This window comes from Drosophila suzukii, chromosome 3 (assembly GCF_043229965.1).
Source record: "Drosophila suzukii chromosome 3, CBGP_Dsuzu_IsoJpt1.0, whole genome shotgun sequence".
NCBI lineage: Eukaryota > Metazoa > Arthropoda > Insecta > Diptera > Drosophilidae > Drosophila > Drosophila suzukii.
In genome coordinates, this window is record NC_092082.1 from 40766410 (window position 1) to 40794159 (window position 27750).

At 40.4% G+C, this 27750-nt stretch overlaps 1 protein-coding gene and 1 long non-coding RNA gene across 11 annotated transcripts in view; both read right to left on the reverse strand.

Moving 5' to 3' along the window:
• The window catches only part of l(3)80Fg (dnaJ homolog subfamily C member 16 l(3)80Fg), a 554754-nt gene that overhangs the window by 242835 nt on the left and 284169 nt on the right, over positions 1-27750 (reverse strand). The window lies entirely within an intron of this gene.
• On the reverse strand, positions 8245-8849 carry LOC136117483 (uncharacterized). The gene is made up of 3 exons (XR_010655026.2): positions 8641-8849; positions 8493-8583; positions 8245-8430 (listed from the first exon to the last, which is right to left on the reverse strand). It is a non-coding gene; the product is annotated as an uncharacterized lncRNA (long non-coding RNA).

Below are 27750 nucleotides of genomic sequence, written 5' to 3' on the forward strand. Positions count from 1 at the left end.
ACAGAAATTTAAACGAAATCACTGTCAATGATAAATTCCCGATACCCAGAATGGACGAAATATTAGATAAATCAGGAAGGTGTCAATATTTCACTACCATTGATTTAGCCAAAGGATTCCATCAAATTCAAATAACATGGTCACTATGAATATTTCGAGTATATTCCATTTGGTCCTAAAAAGGACCCCGCTACTTTTCAAAGATGTTTGTGCCTAGCCGAAGTAGACAGGGTGTAATGAGCACTTTTCGCTGGCACGGGGACGCTTTGCTGGCAGGACGATCGCGTCGTGGCAATGGTAACGATGGTTACTGCGATGCCGGACCACAGGCGATGCGGAACTGCGCTGAGGTTGAGCTAACGTAGGTTAGCTGCTAGTAGAGATAGTGTAATACGAGCCCTATTCCCAGAGGTAGGAAGTAGAACCGCGGAGTTATGAGATGCGTTGATAACTGATTTATTCTTCATTTAGTACATGTTTATATACTACTTGGAAGACGAAAGTTTAGTGTAATGATTAGTAAAGTGCGCTATATTCTAAGGTAGGTAGGTAGGTCAGGGAGTTTTGATTATGGCAGCAGTTTGTGTAATTGGCTTGGCAGACACTGCAAAATGTGCTGACTGCATTGGCCGGTCAGTGTGCCGTTGAGTCGGTGAGACGGTGAGTTAGTGAGACATATAATATGCTGATCAGCAATTCTCATATGCAGTGGGTCCTACTGAGCGCCTGGTACTGTTCCCAACTTGGCTACTGCTTGATTTGTTGGGTGTGGTCATGTTGAGTACTTTTGGGTACGAACAGTCTCCCCCCCATTGAGGGGTACCCTCAATTAAGTCGTGATGTCGGTCAGCCCTTGACCGAATTGTATAGGAAGCACCTAACAAATCTTTCCTTCAACTGCGGTTCACGTTTGTGATTCAGGTCCTTCACATCTTCTTGATGCTGCTTAACACTCCCCTTTGCGATAAAATTGACATTTCCGTGAGGACTGAAATTGTGCCCTCGTGGCACTTGATCATTTGGTATGTGGACATTCTGCAACAAAACTAAGATATTTCTTGGTTAGGTTTAGAAATGTTGAACCAAAGTCAGCCTTCTTGTAGGTTTTAAATTGATGAGAAGTCGGTTTTATATTCATCGGATTTTTATCTTTTACTGGATCAAAAGCAGCGTTCGGTCCTGCAAAACCTCTGCCTTCTACCAGAATAGGGTTGATTTCCGTATCAGATGAGGTTTCTTTATTAGGTCCTAGTTCAAGAAGTTCACCGGTTATTATACGAGAATACACCTCAACCCCTAAGGTTAGGTCAATGGGTTCAGGTTGCCGAAAGTCAGGATCTGCTAACGGCAGTCCCCCGGGAATATTAAGATCGGTATCAATCGGTACTGACGGTTGGTCTGAAATGACTGTGGGCATAATAAATACCTCTATTAGTCTTTCAAACCCTGATGTAACTGATGAGAGCTTTAGTGTTGATCTAATTGCTGTTGATATTTTTCCTCCGATTCCAGATATTTTAATCGGAGACCTTTCCTTAAAAGACAGCAGATCTGCCATTCTCCTTGAGATAAGATTCACTTGTGATCCACCATATATTACAGCGCGACATGTTTGTAATTGACCGTTTGGCCCTTGTAATGAGACCTTGGCGGTCGCAAGCAGAGTATATCCTCCTACGTTACTGCGCCGGCCACTGGATTGCTAGTCGGTCCTTGGTGTAACAGTGAATGATGCCGTTGCTGGCAGACTCGACATGTGGTCGGTGATCCACGGTTTTCAACCTTAGGAGCTGTAGACAAACAATTTGTGCATGCTCCAACTTGAATAATGGCTTGACGCCGTGCTTTGGGGTCTATTTGCTGGATACGGCTTCATGCTCTCAGATTATGTTGTCCAAGGTGACAAATCTTACAGCTCTCTTCGTTGTGAACTGACTGATGGCGGAGTGTTGCTGTAGGTTGAGCGCTTATCGTCTCCAGCATGCAAGCGCGCCGCTCTATAAACGTCAGTACACTCCATAACGTTGGAATTTCCGTTGGTGCATCCGCTGAATTTTCTAGAGCAGCTAGAGACTGCTGGTCTAGTTTTCTTCTGATAAGAAAACACAGGATTGGATCCCACGATTTTGTGCTGATATCGAGGTTTTTAAGAGTACTTATTGAGTTTTTTATAGTGTCATGTAAGGCCCTTAGTTGGCGCAAGGAGCCGTCTATAGGCATATGGTCAATAATTTTTGCAATAGCGGCGAATACTAGTATTTTTCCGTTCTGGTACTTGTCCTTTAAACGCAACCAGGTGTCGTCATAGCCACCCTGTGAGAAGGCTGTGTCTGTCAAGACGTTTCTCGCTTCACCACAAAGCGAACTCTGTAGAATATGTAGTTTTTGACTGGCCGAATATGGTTTATTATGTACCAACTCCACAAAGAGATCATGGAACCGTGGCCAGTCTAGATACTTGCCGTTGAACTCCGGAATGCTGATTGGCGGAAGTGCCAAGTTTAGGCTCATTGGCGAGTCGTTTTCTCGAAGCAGGTTCATTTCGTATTCCTCGTATAATGTGTGGAATTGAGCTAGCTCTGCTTCTGCCAGGGCTGCGGCCCCAGGTGCGCTGTCCAATTCGTCATGGGCTTGCCTCAGCAACGCCCAATTGAGATCCAGGTGCCTTTGTAGGGCTGACTCCAATGACTCCAATTCGTTGCATCTTCTCTGCAACTGTTGGATCACCGTGTCAATTGTGGAATCTCCTTTGACTTGATCTCTTGTTGTGATCTTGATGTTGACCGAAGTTCGTCTCGGGGCCTTCGGAAGCCGGCTTCCAGTTGGCATGTTGTCCAGAAAGATATTCTGATATTTTTCGACCAGCTCCTTAAGTGCTACTACTCGTGAAGAGTGAAGCTGGATGAAGCTGACGTTCCTGTGACGCTGGAAGAAGAAGCGTATCCTGTGAAGCTGGATTAAGCTTAAGTTCCTGTGACGCTGGAAGACGAAGCGTATCCTGTGAAGCTGGATTAAGCTGAAGTTCCTGTGACGCTGGAAGAAGAACCGTATCCTGTGAAGCTGGATTAAGCTGAAGTTCCTGTGACGCTGGAAGAAGAAGCGTATCCTGTGAAGCTGGATTAAGCTGAAGTTCCTGTGACGCTGGAAGAAGAAGCGTATCCTGTGAAGCTGGATGAAGCTGAAGTTCCTGTGACGCTGGAAGAAGAAGCGTATCCTGTGAAGCTGGATAAAGCTGTGAGTCCTTTGAAGCTGAATTAAGCTGTGAGTCCTTTAGCGGGAAGGGGGTGCTTGAGTGTGATCCTTTGTTGTTAAAGGATCACGTCGGGGTCACCAATGTTTGTGCCTAACCGAAGTAGACACTTCCGGGTCACACCGCGGGACAAGGGGGTGATGAGCACTTGTCGCTGGCACGGGGACGCTTTGCTGGCAGGACGATCGCGTCGCGGCAATGCTAACGATGGTTACTGCGATGCCGGACCACAGGCGATGCGGAACTGCGCTGAGGTTGAGCTAACGTAGGTTAGCTGCTAGTGGAGATAGAGTATTACGAGCCCTATTCTTCATTTGGTACATGTTTATATACTACTTGGAAGACGAAAGTTGAGTGTAATGATTAGTGAAGTGCGCTATATTCTAAAGTAGGTAGGTAGGTCAGGGAGTTTTGATAATGGTAGCAGTTTGTGTAGTTGGCTCGGCTGACACTGCAAAATGTGCTGACTGCATTGGCGGGTCAGTGTGCCGTTGAGTCGGTGAGACGGTGAGTTAATGAGACATGTAATATGCTGATCAGCAATTCTCATATGCAGTGGATGCTACTGAGCGCCTGGTACTGTTCCCAACTTGGCTACTGCTTGATTTGTTGGGTGTGGTTATGTTGAGTACTTTTGGGTACGAACAAAAGATGTATGAACAATTTATTAGAAGTTTAGTATATCTAGATGATATAATAATTTTTTCCACTTCATAGGAAGAAGGTGTATAAACAGGTATAAACCAAACCCAAAGAAAATAAGCGCCATCATAAATTTCCCGATACCAAAAACCCCAAAAGAAATTAAATCATTTCTAGGATTATGTGGATTTTATCGAAAATTCGTACCGAACCTTACAAACATTGTAAAACCAATGACAATGAAATTAAAAAAAGGTGTCACAATTAAAACTAAAGATAATAATTTAACCAGACTTTAGCACACCATTCTCTTTAACAACGGACGCAAGTAACATGGCGAAAGGAGCAGTATTATCACAAAATCATAAACCAATTTGTTATGCCAGCAGGACTCTTAACGAACATGAAATAAATTATGCTACTATAGAAAAAGAACTCTTAGCAATTGTATGGGCCACCAAATATTTCCGGTCACATTTACTCGGCAGATTTTTGAAATACTAAGCGATTACAAACCCTTAGTTTGGCTAAACAATGTTAAGGAACCAAATAGGAAACTACAAAGGTGGAAAATAAAATTAAACGAATACGATTATCAAATTAAATATTTGCCAGGAAAAGAAAATTATGTAGCCGACGCATTATCCAGAACTAAAATAGACGAAACTATGTATACAGATAATTCTGAAGAAAACATACCAGAAGAAACTGCTAGTAACGCAGATGCAACAGCGCATAGTGCCCAAGAAGATAACCAAAACTACATTTCTATAACTGAGAGACCATTTAACTTCTTCTCCCGACAGATCGAACTAATTAAAGGAAACGAAGATACAACAGAAATATTAAAAATTAAAAATCAAAATTATTTATAAAGAAATGACAGAAACTTCAGCGAAGGAAATAATTTAAAACAAGGAAGAACGCTATAGTCGAGTACCTCGACTATCAGATACCCGTTACTCAAAGGGAAATGGAGATATGCAAGCAGCTAAGCGAGATTAAAATGCGCCACCTACCGGCGGTAGACAGATCTAAGCGTTATGGGCGTTAGAGTGGGCGTGGCAAATTTATTTTTGGATCAATCGATAGGTATTGACGACACCAATACATTTCAGTTAAAATTTTTTATCTAGCATGCAAATTGTGGGCGTCACAGGTTTTCGCGGTTTGTGGGCGTTAGAGTGGGCGTGGCAGTCTACTGAAACAAACTTGCGCTGCGTAAGAAGCTCAGGAATCTGTACGCCAAATCTCAATAGCCTAGCTCTCATAGTTTCCGAGATCTCAGCGTTCATCCGGACAGACAGACGGACAGACGGACATGGCTAGATCGACTCGGCTAGTAATCCTGATCAAGAATATATATACTTTGTGGGGTCGGAAACGCTTCCTTCTGCCTGTTACATACTTTCCAACGAATCTAGTATACCCTTTTACTCTACGAGTAACGGGTATAAATATTTATGCACTAAAAAGAGCGCAGTTTGTTTCCATAATGACTCGAAATTATAAATGCAAACCATTTAACAAAATTAGTAAGATGTACAGCCAGACTCGAAGATATATTGACATATACAGACTTTAAAAAAACAATTTTGAAAAGACATAAGGAACTATTACATCCAGGAATCGAAAAAACTACTAAGTGGTTTAGAGAAAAATATTATTTCCCTGATTATCAAAAGTTAATTCAAAATATAGTAAATGAATGTGAAATTTGTAACATCGCTAAAACAGAACATAGAAATACTAAACTGACATTTGAACTTACCTCAGAAATTCAAAATATAAGAGAAAAATTTGTTATGGATTTTTACATGGTAGGTAACCAACAATTCTCATCGTGTATCGATGTATATTCAAAATTTGCTACCCTATTAGAAGCCACAGGTAGAGACTGGTTAGAAGCCAAAAGAGCTATTATGAAAGTATTCAATGAAATGGGAAAACCACAAGAAATCAAAGCAGACAAAGATTCAGCATTCATGTGTGTAGCCTTACACAATAGGTTAAATTCAGAACAAGTACAAATTCAAGTAACAACAAGTAAAAACGGTATTTCAGACATAGAAAGATTTCATAAAACAGTAAACGAAAAATTAAGAATTATAGGAAGCGAATCAGACATTGAAAACAGATATACTAAGTTCGAATTAATCCTTTACATTTACAATCACAAAACAAAACATAATGCTACAAATCAAATACCAGCTGTCATATTTATGTATGCAGGAACTCCTGATTACGATACACAAGAAAAGAAAATGAATAGAATTAAAAAAATTAAACGAGAAACGTCAGGACTATGAAATAGATCCAAAATACAAATAAGCTCCTCTAGTGAAATCCAAAACTACAAATCCATTTAAAAGGTCAGTAACCTTGAAGAAAGTAGATGAAAAACATTTTGAAGAAACGAATAGAGAAAGAAAGATTGTTCATTATAAATCAAAGTTCAAAAAGAAGAAGAAAATAAATAAAAGTAAATATGATGATAATTCCAGGCAAACAGAAGGAAATGAACGGACTCAGGTATACACGCTGAAAACAATAATTTTCTCTATAATATTAGCAACTGTAATTCAACTGACAATTGGAAAAAGTATTGAAATAAATCCCATAAAGGCACAAAACGGATATCTTGTATTTAAAACAGGATCGATTGAAATCCCAACTAATTATGAATACCATTACTTAAGCGTAAATATAACAAAAACCGAACAATCATTTGAAGATCTTTCAAAAGAAGCTGATGAATTCAATGATGTTATCCAAATCAGATATTTAGTAGAAAAACTTAAAAGAGAAATCAATTGAATTACAATAGCAAAACGTAGTAAGAAAGGTCTATTCAATATCGTAGGAACAGTTTACAAATATTTATTCGGAACCTTAGATCAGGATAATAAAGATGAGATGGAACAGAAAATCAATAATTTGGCTAGCGTTCAAAATACGGATTTAAATATGATAATCGATGTCATAAATAACGGAATCGAAATAATTAACAAATTAAAAGAAAAAGGAGAAAGAGAAGGAGGGCAGCAAGTCAACGTTTTAATTTTTAACTTACAACACTTTACAGAATATGTAGAAGACATCAAATTAGGAATGCAAATGACAAGATTGGGACTTTTTAATCCAAATTTACTAAAACACGATTATTTGAAAAATATTAACCCTGAGAAATTGTTGAGAATCAAAACATCAACTTGGCTTAAAACAGACACAAATGAAATTTTGATTATTTCCCATATTCCTTCAGAGATAGTCAAATCTCCCGTTTTCGAAATTATTCCTTATCCCGATGAAAATAACAACATTTTAACAGAAAATATACTTGATAAATATTTCATATATGAAGACAAATTATTTAATAAAGAAACAGAAAAAATTGTAATTGACGATTGTATAAATGGAATAATTAGACAGGAAAACACTGAATGCAAATATACGAAAACTTACAAAAATGTCCAAATTAATTTTGTTGAACCCAATATTTTATTGACATGGAATATCCCTAAAACATTACTGAATCAAAATTGCATTAATAAAGAAATTTCTATAGTCGGAAGTAACCTTATTAAAATCCTTAATTTTTCAATACAATTAGATGAATACACTCTTTCAAATTCAATGTTATATTATACACAGAGTGTTTACATAAATAATAATGTAACAAAATTAGAACCATTGTCTTATATTCAAACAAAAGAGATAATAGAATCACATACAAAATATTATAATGTATTTCAAGTAATTACTTTAACAACCTTTGTAAACATTATTATAAGCATTTTATTGTATTTATGGTATAAGTTTAAGAGTATCCCAAGAAAACTTATTGTAAAATATGTAAAATCAAAGGAAGAAACACCAAAGGGCACAGAAATTGTAAACGATCTACCCAATCAGATTAACATAGAAGAAAATGTAATGTTATACCCAAGACTATCCGCCTGAGGACATGCCAATTCAACGGTTGGGGGAGTGACATATACATAGTACCCCTTCAGTTCCAAAAAAAAATTTCACTTGTGAATCACCTTGTGAATCCCGTGGGACATGTCCTCTTGCATAAGTAAAGAACAAGTTACGCTCCATATATAAAATTGTATGGGATGTCCGCATTTTCACAAGTGAAAATTCTAATGAAAATTTTTCGAAGTCCCACGGGATTTCACTTGTTCCTTATACTCATTTTTCGTATGGCCTGTCACGTGCCGGTGACACATCAGAAAATCAGATTTTTTCCATGAGTTTTCACTTATGAAATCACTTGCAAGTAACACGTCCCAAGTGAAATCACTTGTGAAAATCAGAATTTTTCCCATGAGTTTTTACTTAAAGAATTTAAAATATATAAATTTGTATTTACTTTTAAATATATTTTAATTAAATAATGTTATTTAGGTTTTCTGTTAAAGGACAATTATTGTTAGTAAGCCTAATTTTATGTTACGTTAATTTGCTTTTTACATTGGTCATCGCCTTCCTTAAACCTTTGTCCGGGTCCTCCAAATCCTTGGCCAACGCTCCTGAAAAAATTTATGTGCATATGTTTAAAAAATGCTTTTTATTTATTTATTTGCATATTTACCTTTTAGAGCTGGGTTTCACCCTTTGCAGGTTTTTTTATTGGCGCAAAACATTTTATCAACCACTTTCGGCTAACGGAACCCATTGAATACCTTAATACTTTAAACTAAGATCAATGCACAACATCTTAAACTTAATGTAATACTTACCTGACTTTATTATTTTCACTTTAAAAAACGAAAAAAGTAAATCTGCTGCGCACAATTTAAAATGGCTTGCTTCTCTTAATAACTCAAACAGAATGAACAAAGTCTTCCTCTCACCCCTTTACTTGATTTCTTTTGTTTTCTCTTTGCTGTTGGCGCGTGCCACTGCAGCTATACCCTTTCTAAAGCGAAAAATATCCGACTACATAATTTTTACTTTTTGAGTAAAAAATACAAAATGATTTTTTTAAAAATGGTACCATTAAAATGTTTTAAATATTTAAATAAATTTTAACGGACTAAATTTCTATAACTTAACTAAAAAATTATATTGTAATATTAATGTATAATACGTAAAATAACATTAAAAGTAAATTCAATTTACTTAATTTTACTATAATCAAATAAATTGCTTTTGTAAAACAATAATAGTTGTTTTTTTTCGATATACAATAATGCTCCTAAAATATTAGGGCATTCACATGTCGCTGCGCCACGAAAATTTTTCCGCCGAAACATAAGTCGCTAGCCGAACATAACGGAGAGACTCAAAAGAAATAACGGACCGGCCGAAATTTGTCTCTGAGAGCGCCGAGTGCAGGCAGATTACAAGACAAAAAAAGAGAGGGAAGCTCCGAATATCTGCCTCTCTTTGTTGCACGATCGTTTTCGTAGGCAGTCTTCTACGCTGCGCCGACTTCTCTGCTGACGTCAACAGCGGCACAGCGTTTTAGGCACGAAAAGAAACAAAAGAGATTTTTGCCTTGAGCCATGTCACTGCGCCCTTACAGCGTTTTGGTAAAATGTTTCCTGTATTTGCAGAGGAATAACGTTTATTGAGTATGGCGCTTTCTCCTACTGGTGTAAAAGCCTTTTGCCATTTCCAATCTTCATTTAGGTCTATGCTTCACAGAGTTGTGTTCTCGCTTACTATAAAAATTCATGAAGCAAACGTATATGCTTTTAGAAAATACAATTCTCGGCAAAGATCCCACTTTGAAACAAGTGAAATAAAATGGTAAAGGAGCTCCCTTACCATTTTATTTCACTTGTTTCAAAGTGGGATCTTTGCCGAGTATTGTATTTTCTAAAAAAAAATTTAAAGGTATTTTTTTTGGTCTGGTCCTTTGGTTTAAATCCTTCTTTTAACCTTAAAATATGCTATTGCGTGGTTATTTATGGCTAAATAAAAATCACTATGTAAAGACAAATTCACTTAATTTTGATTTATGTAAATCGTGTCCTCAACTTTATTTATCGTTATTTCAACTATTATGCTATTGCGTGGATATTTATGGCTAAACTATAAGTGTTTTTTTATTTCAACTTAATTAAGGTGATGAAAAAGGGATATATTAATATCATGTTTAACAAGATAGAAAGCTAGCTTCGACAAGGCGAAGCTTATATACCCTTGCAGATTTTAAATTTTATTCGATCTTTTGAAATATTAAAAAATAAATATTAATAAGAGTAACCCGAATATTTCAAAAAACATGGATGCTAATATATAAAAAACATTTTAGGATTTACTTGTTCGATCCGGCGGTTAGGCATGTAATTACTAGAGCTTCCTGCACAGCGCAAGTTTATTTCATCACGAGGCCACGACTACTCCAACGCCCACAAACAGCCATAACGGGTTCCAAAAGTTTCGGACCTAATTTAGTGCCCTCATCGACTTATTTGTTTCCGCTGATGCGACATTTCTGGGGTTCATACTACTAAGAGAATCACAAAGATGAAAATTTCTTACGATAGCTCTGCTAAACGCAAATGATAAGTAAAAACAGAGCATAACATATAAAAAATTTTAATTAATTTGCTGACGTAATGTATCATGAGCGTTTACCAAAAAAAAATTTGATCAGTGATTACTGATAGAACAGTGATCAGTGAGCTTAGATCTATCGGACCTGCTTATATATTCCCCTTATTTCTGATTCTAGTATTTATTTTAGCTACCGATCTGTCATTTCAAGCCCCTGTGGTTTTCCAAACATTAGACCTACCTAAAAACCAAGAAATCCAGACTTTTTTATTTAAATATCCACTAAGCTTTTCTATACTTGACTCCGTTACTCCCCCTCTGCATACTATTGAAAATAATCAACACAATAACAAATACCTTTCTTAGTTAAAAAAAATACTTTCGCACCCATCCAAAAAATGTTTCTCCTCTGTTAGCCTGTCGGAAATGACAGCAATCCAGTACCTGTTCATTGATTATGTAATGGCACCAAAAACCTGTGCCGAAAGTGATGAGTCTTTCAATTCTATATACACGGGAGAGGGAAAAAAAAGAACGCATCTCATGCATCACCTAGGCGCATAAATTTGGAGTGCGTCTGTATGCACCCAAAATGTACATTCTGTTCGCATTTATATTTACTGTACCCAGGAATGCACCTATACGCTTTCAAAAAATAAATGTCTGTAAGCTTTTTCAAGGAATACATAGAACAGGTTTAAAATTGTATACGTTTTATTTCAATTTAAGAACGCAAGTATTTTTAAATAGGATTCACTTCCCTTCTGTACGGGGCTTTTGCCGCTTTCTTCTTATTTTATGTACTTTTATTATTTGCGCAGTTCAGTCCTTGGTGTGCCAATCCCTTTATTGCGATTCTGAAAGATATAAAGCAAATTGAATATTATATGTATATTTGTATACATGTGATATATATTACAAATATACAATTTATTTATTTTGGTTATCGTATGTTAATTGAGTACAATTGTACTACGTATGTATTATGTTATTTTTACTTCGCACTTATGTACATATGCCTTTGCAGTTTTTTTATTTTTACTCCATTGAGTTCATATTGAACTGCATTTAACTTACCTGTGAAAATATTGATGTAAAATTGGTGGCAGACAGCAACAAAATTTTTCAAAACACGTGGCACGAACTTCACTTTTCAGAATTAAAAATTCAACTGTCGAGAAATGCAAGAGACAAGAAAAACACCGCGATTCCTTGCATGTTCCCTTTTGGTTTTTATTATTTGTTTGTCAAGAGAACAGTACTGAAAAAAGACGATCGTAAAAAACGACCACAAGCAAAATAAACCAAGATCTAGGAAGCACCGCAATGTAGTGCACTTAGCACGCACATTTGCCTTGGAAGATGATCGTACGTTTCGTTTTACGTATAAAAAATGCGTTTTTGAACTATTATTTCGGAATTCGTACCCAAATTTCCGTTTAAGCATGTATCTGGATGCACGCACGTTTGCCTTGGAAAATTTTCATGCGAACCGTTTTGTGTAAAAATATGCAACCTAGAAGAACTTATGAAGTTAATAAACAAATTTGTAAATTCAATCTCAGCTACATTGTCCTTGCCTTCAGCGACATTGCCTTTGCCTTTGCTTAATATTCTGCCTTTGCCTTTTCCAGGCGTGTTTGACCGTCCTGCTAAGATAAATAAACCAATCGTTAAGCTTCCGTTCGAAGCACAAACTCTTACGTTCGAAGCCTTAAGTATTGCATTCCAAGTTCAGATCATTTTGTGTTCCGATTTTCAATCAAATTGAATCAGACAGCATAATTTCTTTTCACAACGAGATGCGAAAGTTTTAGCCCAAGCTTAAATTTAAAAATTTAGGTTCGAAAAGCTTAAGAAAGAAAAGCTTCTGGCCGAGGTTCGTTGGATAAGCTTTTACAGTTAGGAAGTCAATCAATTTCGGATTGAAGCCGCGATGGATCATACCTATTAATAACAAGGAAGAACGCTATAGTCGAGTACCTCGTCTATCAGATACCCGTTACTCAGACCAAAGGGAAATGGAGATATGCAAGCAGCAAAGTGAGATTGAAAGTGTTATGGGCTTTTTTTTGATCAATTGATAGATATTAACGAGCTTAATACAATTCAGCTAAAATTTTTTATCTAGCATAAAAACATCTACCAACTGGAAAATTTAATAGATAGTTCGGTGAATTATATTTAACAATGGCAACTGGAGGCTCAGCTAATTTTTCTGACGGTGGCTTATCCCCAGCCAGTAACTTAACTGTGGAATTAATTAATAGATTAATTAATATTCAATTGAGCGAAGTAAGCAAAAAAATAGATGGCTTAGAAGAAAAGTTAGCTACAGATGCAAACATAGTAGAGGAGTATCAAATTGAAAAATGTAAAATGTGAAACCACCCTCTTGTTGAAGGGAGGCTGCAGAAACTGCAATGAGCCCTTATAAAATTCAGAGTCAGTAGTATTTTATCGCGTTAGCAATTATACGAAACAAAATCATGGGATCAGCTCACGACTCTCTAACCAATCATGGCACTGTTCCAAATTTTCAAGCAATCTTATATATAATGATAAACGACCAATCCATGCTCTTGAGTCCGAATCAAGTATCCTTAGACAGGGTAGAATGACAGTTATGAATGAACAATGAATTTTTGAGAATAAAAATGAATAATCAATTTACAAAAAAGTATCTACAGTTCATGGGTATTCAGTTAGTAAATATTACCACTATAGTAAATATTACCACAATATATGAGGTTGTCAAAAAAGTCCTGCGCTATTTTAATTGAATTTTCAATTGTTCATAAAATAAGGTACAATAATGCGATTCAAATTTTGTTCGATGACGCGTTCCTAACGAGATGCCAACTTCAAAATGCCCGCCTCTCTCTCTTTCTTTTTATTTTGCTCCACGAACGAGTAAAAAGAAACTACAATTAAGCAAACACGTGTTAGCGCGTGAAAGGAGTTTTCCAAAAAGGTAAAGCATGGCCCGATGTGACGAATAAAACTAGTATTACGCGCTTGCAGCGACAGCAAGCGAAAATACCGCAAGTCTTTTTTGAAATCTTAATATTTGAGACAAGGCATTTGTTCTAAGAAATAGAAGGATTGGAACCTGACCTACTGGTTTTAATTTATTAGGAACAAGAAAGGAAGTTAACTTCGGCAAGCCGAAGTTTGTATACCCTTGCAGTTATAATTATTCAATTTAAATATACAAAAATAATGATATCCCCAATAGTATAAGATAATATGTCAAAAAACACAGAAGCTATAATTTGTTTCATATTATTTTCCCTCCAATTTTCCGATCGTTCCCATGGCAGCTACATGATATAGTCGTCCGATTTTGATAAAATTAAATTCGAAATTTATAAATATAAATTGAAAGCCCTGGATCGCTTATATCAGGGCTACCAAGGCCTACCAACGCCGCTGTATCTCCCCAGTCATATGCGGCAGCTGCTGCTACGTCTTCGGCGGTCGTTTACCCTCCTAATCATGCTCTGGATATTGAGAGCGGAAATTTCATACAGGTTCGAAATAAGAAGAGAAGGAACAACAACAAGCCCAATAAACATGTTGTTGGAGTGGCTCCTAATGCCGAAGATCTTTATGTTTGGCCGACCAAGAAATTTTTGCATGTCGGAAAGTTCGCAACTGATACAGAGCCGAATACGGTTTTAAACTATGTGTCCACCAAGCTTAAGGTGAATGCTAGTTCTCTCACTGTTGTAAAACTTGTAAAAAAAGATGTTTGTTTGGTCATCTCACTGTTTGTTTTGTTTTCTATGGTCGTTGCGATTACGACTATCGAAAGCTGCGAGCAGGGGCGTAGCACAGCTGATAATCGCTAATAACTTACCCCCTACAAGTCGGCAAGCAACGATCATACAACAAAATACTAGATTAAAAAATAATACTAGATTACCATAAAATACTAACTCTAGATACCAATGTACTAGGGAAGATCTGAAACGAGCGAGTTGGTAACATTTTTGAATAGAAAAGCTCTTGAAATAAACGCACAATTTACATAGATGACGGCTAAGCAATGTTTTAAATAAAACCAGTGGATTCGTGAAGTTGCATATTTACTCCTGCTTCCTGAGCAAACAATGTTCACGATACAACCTTAAAGTTTGTAAATTTCAAGCTTGGTATCCCCGATCACCTTTAAGATTCAGTCTTAAAAAACGATTTCTGGCCGAACTCAGTTAAGGTCAAAAGATTTATTCATAGAGAACGGGCCATTGTGGTAGGGAATGGAATCTTATCTAATTTGCCGGAGCCTGAACAAACTTCAACATCAAGTCACCCATCAAAAAACTCCTAGTGTTCGAAGCCACTGGCGTCGATGCGGGACATCTTCTGCAAGCCTTTCCTCATTTGTCGGAGTCGCTTTCCCAACAACATCGGCAGCTGCTTGCCTTTCTCACTGCGCCCTCATCATCTTCTGTCTTTCTCCTAACGCGCCATCAACAACATCAGCCGGAGCTTTTGTTGTCCGATTTGCGCGACATCCGCTGTCCGCCTGGCTCTAATGTCAGCGCGCTCCTCGGAGTTGCGCTCTCATCATCTCGCGCCACTCTCCCATTGCACCATAAACAACATCTGCTGGAGCTTTTGTTGTCCGTTTTGCGCGACATTCGCCGTCCGCCTGGCTCTAATATTGGAGCGCTCCTTGGACTTGCGCTCACATCATTCTCCGTCGCTCTCCTGACGCTCCATCAACAATATCAACCGGAGCTTTTGTTGTCCGCTTTGCGCGACATTCGCTGTCCGCCTGGTTCTAATATCGGCACGCTCCTCGGAGTTGCGCTCTCATCATCTTGCGCCTCACTCTTGTTGCACCATCAACAACATCAGCTGGAGCTTTTGTTGTTCGCTTTGCGCGACATTCGCCGTCCGCCTGGCTCTAATATCGGCGCGCTCCTCGGAGTTGCGCTCTCATCATCTTGCGCCTCTCTCCCGAAGTACCTAGAACATCGGCTGGAATCTTACTCTTCATTAGGTTGGAACCCGCTCATTGAAAATATGTTCTCTACATATTCGCCGCTGGAGCTCAGCGCGTCTTTTGGGATCGCATTTTTTTTAGGGGCTTGTCTGCAGTAAACTCAAACAGCCATCATTCAGGAAATAATGGCCTGAAAATATACTTTCAATATATATCCGGCATGAGAGCTAAAACGCAGTCTGTCTTTATGAATACTTCCAACAGTGACTATGACATTATCATACTGGTTGAGACATGGCTAAATTCCAACTTCAGTTCGGATGAATTCTTCGATCCTAAATTAATCAAAGTTTTTCGTAAACATAGAGACTTCGGCAGAATGCAGTGCGAGAGAGGAGGTGGTGTCATCGTGGCTGTTAGCCGTAAATTCTGTTGCACTGTAATTCGACTCACGATGACTCACTTCTGGACCAATTGGCGTTGACGGTGTCTGGCTCATCCAGGAATATATCGATTGTGGCTTCCTATGTACCATCTGGCAGTGATTCTGGGCTTTAGCAAGCTCACTTAGACAACATCTCTAACATCCATGCTAGCTTGGAGGACTCTGATGGCATATGTATGGCAGGAGACTTCAACCTCAGCTCTGTTTTGTGGACGTGGGACCCACAAGCATCTGCTATGGTGCCCGGAAATGTTCATCATTCACATGAAATAAATGTCATTGATGACTGTTTTAATATGGGCCTCACCCAAATTAATAATATTTTCAATGATTTGCATAAGCTTCTTGATTTAATCTTTATTAATTCTATTGTTCGCTCTAACGTAACTCTGGCTGAATTTACGATTTCAAATTGTGTTGTACATCACAAACCCTAGTGCTTAAGCATCGAATTTTACAGCTTTCTGCCATTCAATGATTCTAATACTATATATATATTTGATCCCTCTAGTTTGAGTTCTCTAAGGGATTGCCTGCTATCTTAAAATAGGGATGCCTTGCTATCGAACCCTTGCATTGAAACTAATTATAAAACCTTTCTATCAACGATTAGAAATACTCTTGACAGCATAGTCCGTTCCAAGGTACGGGGTTCCTACAGGCTTCCTTGGTATACTAAGGGACTGCCACAAATCAAAAACCTTAGAAACAAATACTACAAAAAATTTTCTAATACGGCCGATGGTGAAAGATATAGGCAGCACAAACGTGAGTTTGAGTTTCTTAATAAATTTCTATATAACCAATACATTTGTGAAGTTGAGCATAGTTTGAAGGCCAACCCTAAGGCGTTTTGGCGCTTTGTTAACTCAAAAAAGCACATTCGTCTATACCTTCAACAATGTCGTATGGTGATGTTGTTGCTTCCACTGAGGCCGATATCACAAATTTGTTTGTTGTCTTTTTTTCCTCGAACACGGAACCTTCCGATGATTGGTATGACCTGGAAACTTTAAATTCAATTGCAGAAATTTGCAACATTGGAAGCCTGGGCATATCGTATGATGACATAAAAAATGAAAAATTCTAGAGTCACGCCGGTCCATAAAAAAGGAAGTAAATTTGATATTTCTAACTATGGGCCAATTGCTAAAATCAGCAATATAGCTAAATTTTTCGAAAGAAAAATTTAAAAAAAATTATCTCCCTTAATAAGATTTTACATCGAACATAATCAACATGGCTCCATGCTCGGTCGATCTACGCCGACCAACTTGGCTGTCTTTACCAATCACTGTATAAATGCATTTGAGGATTATTTACAGATGGACACGATTTACACAGATTTTGCCAAAGGTTTTGACAAGGTTTGCCCTAAAGGCTAAACTTTCCAAACTTGGCTTTCACTCCTCTTTTCTTAACTGGATAGCATCGTATTTGGATAACCGACGCTTTCATGTTGAAGTAGGTGGTGCATCATCCCATCCTTATAAAGCGACATTTGGACTTCCTCAGGGTAGCTCCCTTGGCCCTTTACTTTTCATTATTTTTATAAATGACATTCGAGCCTGTATCCATTTTTCTAGCTTCCTTCTATATGCGGGTGACCTAAAGATTTATAGGACTGTCAGTAACGTAAATGATTCGATATTGCTTCAATCTGACCTAGATAGTATCGGTAGTTGATGTTACAAGAATAGTTTGCCTTTAAACCTTAACAAATGCCACATCGTCAATAACCACCCTCTCTCTGTTTTGAATGAAATAGTTGATCTGGGGGTATTATTTGATGACAAATTTCTGTTTAATGAGCACCTGAATTTAATATTACCAAAGGCTTATGCAATGTTCGGCTTTGTTAAGCGAAACACTTTATTATTCAATGATCCGTATTCCAGATTGTCTGTATATCCGTTCTATGGTTGAATATGCTTCCTTCATTTGCAATCCCTCGGGAACGGTCCAGATCAATAGGATTGAGGTTGAAGAAAAAGTTTTTGAAGTTTGCATTGCAATCCTTGCATTTTACTGAACAGGCTCCGCCCTATGATAGTCAGGGTTCCCTGCTTCACACTTGTTCCTTGAAGGATCGCCGTGCAACTGCTGGCCTTCTCTTTCTGAACGATCTGCTAGTAGGAAATATTGATTGTCCTTGCCAGTTAGGATGCATCAATTTTAATGTTCCTGCCAGGAATCTCCGTAACATGGTTCCATTCCTGGACCGTGCTATCAGGACTAATTATGCACGCAATGAGCCACTACTAGGGGCTCTTAGGATTGTTTAATTCTTTGCCTTCTAGCATTAGGTTCAACTGGGGGGCCAATAAAGATATGATAAGGCAAACCCTTAGGGAATATTTTAAATTAATTTTCAATAATAGATTTAAGGTAATCGTGGCCAGATAAGGATTTAGCCATTGGCGATAAGTAAATAAATAAATATTTAATTATTATTTATTATTTATTTTATTATTTTTGAACGTTGATGCACTAAGAGAAGTACAGATAAGTGACCCAACAACACCAAGCACGTGCTTGTTACGCGCAGGGCCCATTTTTCATTTGGGGCGAATACGGTTCGCAAGGTACATAGAAGATAAGATAAGACGGGACAAAACAAAGAGAAACTAAGACTGAACCAAGTGAGTTAAGATTTTAGTTTTCAATACAGGGATAGAAGTTGAGGAACATATTAGATGATATATTGTGTTCGATTTATTACAAAGAACGCGAAAGGGCTCGTGCGGACTAAAATTTGATATACTTCGTTGCAAGTTAATAGGTTTATTTTAGTTTCACGTTAGTCTTACAGGAACATTAAAGGTTAGGCGGCTTACCAAATTTACGAAATCAATATCACCTCTGATAAGACTAAGCATGAAAATAGTACCAAGCATATTTCTACGATTTACTAGAGTAGGAAAATTAATCAATAGCAATCTTCTCGAGTAAGAAGGCAACCACGTAAGGCAAAAAGAAAAAATTGTTTCTGTACCGACTCAATATGGTCAATGTGCACTTGATATTGTGGACTCCAAACGGAAGAACAATATTCAAAATTAGGACGGACATGGGAGGTAAATAATATCGTGGTTGTGTATGGGTCATTTTCGAATTTATTATACCCGTTACTCGTAGAGTAAAAGGGTATACTAGATTCGTCGGAAAGTATGTAACAGGCAGGAGGAAGCGTTTCTGACCCCATAAAGTATATATATTCTTGATCAGGATCACAAGCCGAGTTGATCTAGCCATGTCCGTAAAAATTAGTATCGTTGCATTTAAGGCAGTCCCAATTTAAAAGGTTGTACTCACACCATTCCTAGAAGCAATTAATTTCTGACTGCAAACTGAAATCAAACTCTACATTATTATACAATAAACAAAGCTTAACATTATCAGCATACATTAGTAAACGACAGTGTTACGATAAAGGGAATAAACAAAGTAAATAGCAAAAGGCCTTAATGACTGCCGTGAGACACTCCAGATGTCACGAAGATCGTCTTTCAATTCAAATAACTTGAAGTAAAAATCAATAGATTATTCGGAAACCCGAGCTGTTACATCTGTTTGTGCCTAACTGAAGTAGACACTTCTGGGTCACGCCGCGGGACAAGGGGGTAATGAGGACTTGTAGCTGGCACAGGGACACTTTGATGGCAGGACGATCGCGTCGCGGCAGTGATAATAATGGTTGCTGCGATGCCGGACCACAGGCGATGCTAGAAATAGTGAAATGAGATATAATCTAGAGTAGGGCGAATTTTGATTATGGTAGCAGTTTGCGTAGCTGGCTGGGCTGACACCGAAAAATGTGCTGACCGCATGGGCGGGTCAATGTGCCGTTGAGTCGGTGAGATGGTGAGTTAGTGAGACATATAATATGCTGATCAGCAATCCTCATCCGCAGTGGGTGCTACTGTGGGCCTGGTACTGTTCCCAACTTGGCTACTGCTTGATTTGTTGGTGCTGGTCATGTTGAGCACCCTTGGGTGCGAACATTCTCCTCCAATTGAGGGGTACCTTCAATTAAGGTGTGAGCCCTTCGCCCAATTGTATAGAAAGCTCCTAACAAATCATTGACCCTGGAGAATCTTTCCTTCAGCTGCGGAGGTTCATGTTTGTGTTTAAAGTCCTTCATATCTTCTTGATGCTGCTTAACGCCCCCCTTGCAACAAAAGTTGCATTGCCGTGGGGACTGAAATTGTGCCCTCGTGTAACTTGATCATTTGGCAGGTCTATGGTATGTGAACCTTCTGCAACAAAACTTACATATTTCTTGGTTAAATTTAGAACTGTTGAACAAGTCCAAATTCTTGAAGTTTAAAAGTTGATAAGAAGTCGGTTCTATTTTAGTTGGTTTTCTCGGCTGAGGAACTTGTGAGATGGTTCCAAAGTCGCATAACTGGGGCAACCGAGCGGGTCGCAGGTTGCGGATAGCGGACGACCTCTCTCGAGGCCAACTGTGAATAAGCTGGTGGGATAAGTCAAACCCGGAAACAGTCCCGGACAGCCAGCGGGTATTTTGCAACGAAGCAATACCGATGATGCAAGTTGTTCAGCCGCATCTAAAATGGTGGGTTTACACAAACCCACTCCCAACACAACACCTACCCATATCCCCTCCCAAACAACATCTCACTCCGGGCCGAACTACGGTGTAATACGGACCGTGCCAAGAATCAGCCTGGCTGGGGGCCCGGTTCAAAATCTAGCGCAGTCTCAAACGGTATGCTCAGGGACATGGCGACCCCTTGTTCTAACTATCGCCTTACCCGGGCATCGCGGATCTCTGCCCGAGCGGACCTTTCCCCTTCTCCGCAACTCGTGGGACCAATTATGGAACATAAAAAGCAAATTAACAACACAACACAAAACACAGAGACGGGAACTCTCAAAAAACCCATGGATAAGCTGAACACTGGTTCCACCATCCATACCAGCACGGTCCCGAAAGGGCCGCATCCCATACTGGGGATGACGGGTGGCAGAAAGCCAGCCGCACACGCCTCCGCCACGAGCGCATCTGCGCCTAAGGTAGCGGTAGGCACTGCCAAGGCGCTCGGGCCACCCGCTGGTGCTAAATACACATACGCAGAAAGGCGGACTGCCGCTCAGACCCTGCGCTCACACACCAGGAGCACCGTTGCCACGCCTTCGCCTGAATGGCTAAAGAAGGTAGAGTGGGCAAGGAAGGTGCTCCCAAACTACGGGCAGGAAAAGCCGGCGAAAAGGCAGCGATCCCTCGAACTACCCGGGCCATCGGCGAAGAGATCAAAGATCCAGCCATCGGTCTCTTTCGCCGAAATCACGAAGAATCGTGTACTACCCGTCCTGATTGACAGGGGAAATCCAGAGAGCAGGATCCCCAGAAACAAGTGGAAGGCAGTAGAGTCCCACCTTTCCCTCATTTGCCTGCGCATGGTACGAGAGAAGCCAGGCACCTCGCCCTGTTGCATGGACGCGGGCTGGTACCAGGGCAGCGTCAAGGTGGTAGCATGCGACAGTCAGCGGTCGGCTGATATGTACAAAGAGGCGACAAGCAAGCTCGGCGAGGTTTACGAAGGGGCGAACATCGTTGCGCTTGACTGGTGCGATGTCCCCAGCAGACCCCGAGCCAGGATCTGGATTCCAGCAGCGATCAAGACGCTGGAGGACATCCTCTTCATGTTGCAACAATGCAACCCGCACCTCCCCACGAAGGACTGGAAAGTCGTCAAGGTGGAGGAGCTTGAAGGGGATGTCAACCAGGCGGTTTTGGTCCTGAACAAGGAGTCAGTAGCTCCGATCGAGACTGCTCGTGGAGTGCTGAACTTCGGGTTCAGTGCGATACACATCAAAGTGTATAAGGGCGACTCCAACGCCGCTAGTAGCTCTGCCGGCAACCCAGCCGAGCAGGTGCTTGCTGAGGAGTTGGAGGCACCTGGTGGGCCGGAGGACGGCTACTCTACCGATTCGTCGCTGAGCAGAGAGATGCGTGCGCTCGGACCGGCAATCGAGGACGTGGACCTCAGCGACACAGAGGAGGCCGACGTCACTGTGGTGGAGGTTGAAGCTGTAGATGTCACTAAGACTTCTACAAATAAACCTTCACCACAGTAAAGCAGCGTCTGCTTCGCCTGACAGAAGGCGGAGCCGACCTAGTCCTCGTACAGGAACCTTGGGTGGTAAGAGGCAAGGTTGCTGGACTAGGAACAAAGGAATACAAGCTTATGCTTGACCCCAAAGAAGGTAAAATTCGAACCTGCATATTAGCCAAAAGGCATCTTAGTATATTTCTACTTCGCAATTACAGCAACGGAGACAACACCGCAGTAAGCCTGGAGCTGCAGGCTCTATAAGGGTTCTATCGGCCTATTTGGCCTTTGAGAAGGAAAACCCCCCAGATGCGTTGGTCAGAGGACTGGCAGAGGAATGCGAAAAGCTCAGGAAAGGTTTGGTAATAGGCTGTGACCAAACAACAAGGACAGAGGTGAGTCTCTTTTTGATTTTATTCTAAATTCGAACCTATTCTTATGCTATAGGGGCATTGTCCCTACATTCATAACTAAAGCTTGCCAAACGATCATATATCTAACTTTGGTATCAGACTCACTCGTAGGCGCAGTCAAAAACTGGGCAGTCTCTGACGAGCACTCCTTTTCAGACCATAGATTCATAGAAACTGTATTGTCCCTTGACTCGCCCTTGTCGGTCAGCTAACCCCAGACGAGCCGACTGGCACAGGTACAAAGAAGTTCTGACAAATATCCTCCCCATGGAACCGTCAGAAAGCATCACAAACCCACATGAGCTGGACGAAACAGTATATAAATTCACAGAGGCATGCAACACTGCCTTTTAAGTGCCATGCCCCACAGAGAAACCAAGGGGAAGGTAAAAACGCCCCTGGTGGACCCAACAACTATCAATCCTCAGAACCAACTGCAGATATCTGTTTAACAGAGCAAAGGCGGGAAATGAGGACACTAACTGGCTGAACTAGCCTCTTACAAAAAGGCCATAAGAAGAGCAAAACGAACGGCATGGCAGACCTTCTGCTCTGACATAGAAAAAACAACTGATGCCGCAAGGCTCAAGAAAATACTCTATAGGACAGTCGCGCCTTTGGACTATCTTCAAAAAGCAAATGGATCATGGTCAGACTCCAGTAAAGAGTCCTTGGACCTGCTCCTAGACGCTCACTTCCCGGGGAGCCAACAAGCAGGTCATCCTCCTAAAAGAGGAGCAGGAGAGGGAATCGAATTAGATCCACTCCTATCAGACCGCAATATGAAATGGTCCATTCATAGTTTCAAGCCATACAATTCGCCGAGACCTGACGGGATAACATGGGCTCACATCCAACAAGGAGGACAAATAGCCATAAACTGGTTAAAAAAAATCTTCCAATCCGTCCTGGCGGTAGGAGAACTACCAACAGCATGGCAAGAAACAAAGGTGGTTTTCATTCCCAAGGCAGGGAAGGCCACTCACACCACAGCAAAGGATTTTAGGCCAATATGCCTAACATCATTCTTGCTTAAGAGCTTTGAAAGAATGATAAGCCTACACATAAGGGCCACCGTAGACCCGACACAAATATGAGAAGCACAGCACGCTTACACCAAAGGTAAGCAGCGGTAGTGGTAGGCAGCATCGAGAAATCCCTCAGCATCAAGGAATACACACTGATAGCCTTCTTGGATATAGAGGGAGCCTTCAAAAACGTGCTCCCCACTGCTATAACAGAATCTCTCACAGAACTAGGGGTTGAGCCGCCAATGGTGAGGCTAATCCATAAATTGCTGATAAGCAGAATGGTCACAGCCACACTATGGACCTCTACCCAGACTAGACTAGTGAACAGAGGCACCCCGCAAGGAGGTGTACTGTCCAGAGGCGGATCTAGGGGGGGGCGAAAGGGGCAAGCGCCCCGGGCGCCAAATCTAAGAGGCGCTAAATCGAGTCCGACTAGCAATATATGTTTCGAGAATTCATATTTTCCTATCGAAAATGAAGTAGCAGCATCACTCGACTACAATGATATTATTGCTGAATTTGCGGCAAATAAGGCCAGAAAATTTATATTCTAAAAGTAATATTTTTTTGTCTTGCAAAAACACAAATAATAATGTTTTTTCCGTTGTAACTGACAAAAGAATCGATATGAAATACAATTCTTCAAACATATAAGCTTTTAATAATAAATAACCTATTTACACTTTAAATACTCCTAATGTTATTCGTACAGCAAATAGGGAGGGGGCGGAATTTTTCGCTTTGCCCCGGGCGCCAGCAACCCTAGATCCGCCACTGGTACTGTCACCCCTATTATGGAATATCGCAGTAAATAAACTACTGCGGATTCTGGAAGGAGGAGGTTGTAAGGATGTGGCATACGCAGACGACGTCGCCATCATCTTTAATGGAAAATATCCACAAACACTTTGCGATGTTATGACCGCTAAACTTAAAATACTATCGGAATGGACGATAGCGAACGGACTCGGGGTAAATCCCTCGAAAACGGAACTTGTTCTATTTACAAATAGTTACGAAATTCCACAACTTAACCCACCCATTCTAAACAATTGCAATTTCTCTTTTAGCGATCACGCCAGGTACTTGGGGTTAGTACTAGATAAGCGCCTCAAATGGGGCTTAAACAACCAAGAGAGAACCAAGAAAGCGACCATTGCACTTTACTCCTGTAAAAAAGCAATTGGGCTAAGATGGGGCATGTCCCCTAGAATAGTCAACTGGATATACACAGCGGTAGTCAAGCCAATCCTACTGTTCGGAGTGGCTCTGTGGTGGACCGCCTTGCACAAACAATGCATACTGACTCCTCTAATCAAAGTACAGCGAATGGCAGCTTTGTGTATTAGTGGAGCCCTTCGAACCACCCCGAATGAAGCGCTGAATGCGATCTTGAACCTCCCTAGCCTGGAATTAGCAAACATGGAAAGGGCCAAAACGGCAGCTATTCGACTGAGGGACACAGGGCAGTGGAAATCCCAATTTTATGGCCATGCTAAAATTCTCCAGTATGATAAATCGATTCCAAAGATCTCGGATCTATGCAAATCCATTGAATATAGTCACACACCCTTTGAGGCCCTGATTCCATATAGAGAGGAATGGGAACAGGGCCGACCGGGCACGACGGACGCAATCTGTTTCTATACAGATGGCTCCAAATTAGAAGGACACGTCGGCGGAGGTGTATACTCCGAACAATGTAAACAACAATGTAGCGTCTTTCAGGCGGAGGTCCACGCTATAAAAGAAGCACTAACCTGTTTAAGGAACCTTAGCCTCCAGAGAGGACACCTAAACATATATAGTGACAGCCAAGCGGCTATTAAGTCGATCTACTCGACCAATACCAACTCCCGTACAATAGCAGACTGTCGCAGATATCTCCACGAGATGGCAAATCAGTTTACTATCAGCCTAATATGGGTTCCGGGTCACCGGGACATCGTAGGCAACTGCATAGCGGACGAATTAGCCAGGCAGGGCACCACCAAGCCTCGCCTACCAGGAGAGGAAAATGTCGGTATGCCCATGGCTACTTGCAAGCTAAACATAAAAAATCACTTCAACACACTAGCCAACACCCATTGGCAAAACGCACCACAGTGTCGCATCTCTCACCAGACATGGCCTGTGATAAACAACAAGAAAACCTCGGAGTTACTCAAGCTCAGCCGCACAGAGTGTGGCATGTTGATCCGAGCTCTTACAGGCCACTGGCTTGTTGGCGCGCATGCCGCCCCGCAAAATGATTTCTGCAGAAGCTGTAGGGATGAGGAAGAAGTGGAAACGGTAGAACACCTTCTCTGCTTCTGCCCAGCCCTATGCAGACTCAGACTGAAACACTTAGGAAGCCCCTTCATCGACGATCTTACCGAAATATCGGAGATAAATCTCAAAAGCATATGTGCCTTTATTAAATCTTCAGGGTGGAAGACATGCTGATCAGCTTAACACACGCTGAAAGTACTAGAAACGGGACCCTAGAGAAGGAAGTGTGTCGGACTATAGTCTGACAGCCGCCCTAACCTAACCCTAATTGGTTTTTCTCTTGCATTATGTAGTTCAGTAAGCTGCAATGAACCGTTATATGTATCGGTTGATTTTCGATCGGACGAGTCAGTGTCGCCATCAATGCTAAGTTCGTTAAACGAATTCCTTCTTCATCGAGAGAATCCTGTCTTTTTTTAACTTCTATATCAAATTGAATATCAATCATTGGATTTTCATCTTTCATCTGGGACTACATAACCAAGCCTTGTGACTTGCGCCAGGGGTTTATTAGGTCCTAGTCTTAGAAGTCCACCGGTTATTAAACGAGGATATACACCAGCCCCTAAGTTTAGGTCAATGCGCCGGTAGGTGGCGCATTTCAATCTCGCTTTGCTGCTTAAATATCTCCATTTCCCTTTGGTTCCTTTAGCTGAGTAACGGGTATCTGATAGTCGAGGTACTCGACTATAGCGTTCTTCCTTGTTTTCATACTTAAGTTACCGATTTATGATAACGCCATTCCCGCAAAGGACAGACAAAATTCTGTTCTAAGGATTGATGCATTGAAGCTTTAACCCTCCGTTTAAAATATGAACTACCTTATCGGGTCTGGTTAAGAGATCAGAAGCTATACTCCTTGAGGAATGGGGAAACCTACGTTTGGGATATTAGCCATAACTAGATATGCGCTAAGGTTTGTTCGCTGCCAGAAGTTAATTGGTTAATAACCACAACTTCAGGTGGAGGTGTGGCTGATTTATATTCGCCGATATTAGCGGAATAAGTAGGAGTCTTGATCCATTTCTGGACATTTTCCTTGACTAAATATTATACAAGCTATTTAATTTTCCCTGAAAATGGGGTTACATGGAGAGAATAGTGACACTATTGCTGTAGGAAACTTTGCATACTGGGCTCGAGTCGTGTTCTTGAAATGCGAAGCAATGCACGTCTTTTAAACTCGTGAAGGCATATGAATTCAGAAAGTTCAGAGGCTGACTTAATTTCAGCGTTGCATTACAGGCAGGCTTTGTGACTGCCTGTGATTCTTTGCCTTAGGATCGGTTTAACACCATTTTTATAATAATGTTCAGAGATCGTATGTAGCAGGTCGACAAAACAATCCCTAGAAAATGTATTTATCACTCGAATAGTAATCGAATAGTATATCGCACGATATCAACCAAATAACAAAACTTTAACTCAACTCTGTACTTGATGTCTACATATCGTATGTTCAATCTTATTTACTACTTAAATTTCTAGAGAAGAATGAAGAGTTTACAGATTTAGAGTTTATCTTACTTTCTCTACTTAAACAAGATAATTCCAGAAGGGGGTGATTAGGTTTTTTAAGTATGAGTACAACTACCTATTATAACTGGTACAAAAAGACAAAGCTATAAGATAGAATTCAGAAACAAAACTCGGTGCAGAAAAAAGCTTGTAAACGTTTTCAATTTATAATCTCCGCCAGTAATTTATTCTTAGGCCCTTCGAGTTTTATTTCTGAATGCTATCATATAGTTTTGTCTTTATTTATAAGTTGCAGCGTTATTTTTTTGTCGCAACGCACTTCAAAAATCGTTTTGGATATATTTTTTATGATTTTTTGAAAGGCCGCCGAGCTGAAGGCTACCAAACGTGTCGCAGGTTGCGGATAGCGAGCGCTCGGTTCTCCAGGGTAGCTACGAATAAGCGTGGAAGTTGGACACGGCCCGGCTACCGTGAAGCTTCTAACATTAAGCGTAAATAAATAGCAAAGGACAGTCAGCGGGTATCTGCACCGTAGCAGTACCGACGTCGCGCTTGTGCTGAACTAAGATGTCTCTCGTACCGCGCCGAGAGTCAATCTGGCTAGGAGCCCAGTCAACAAAAAACTCAGACTCAAACGGTGAGCTCAGGCAAGTGACGACCGCCTGTTTT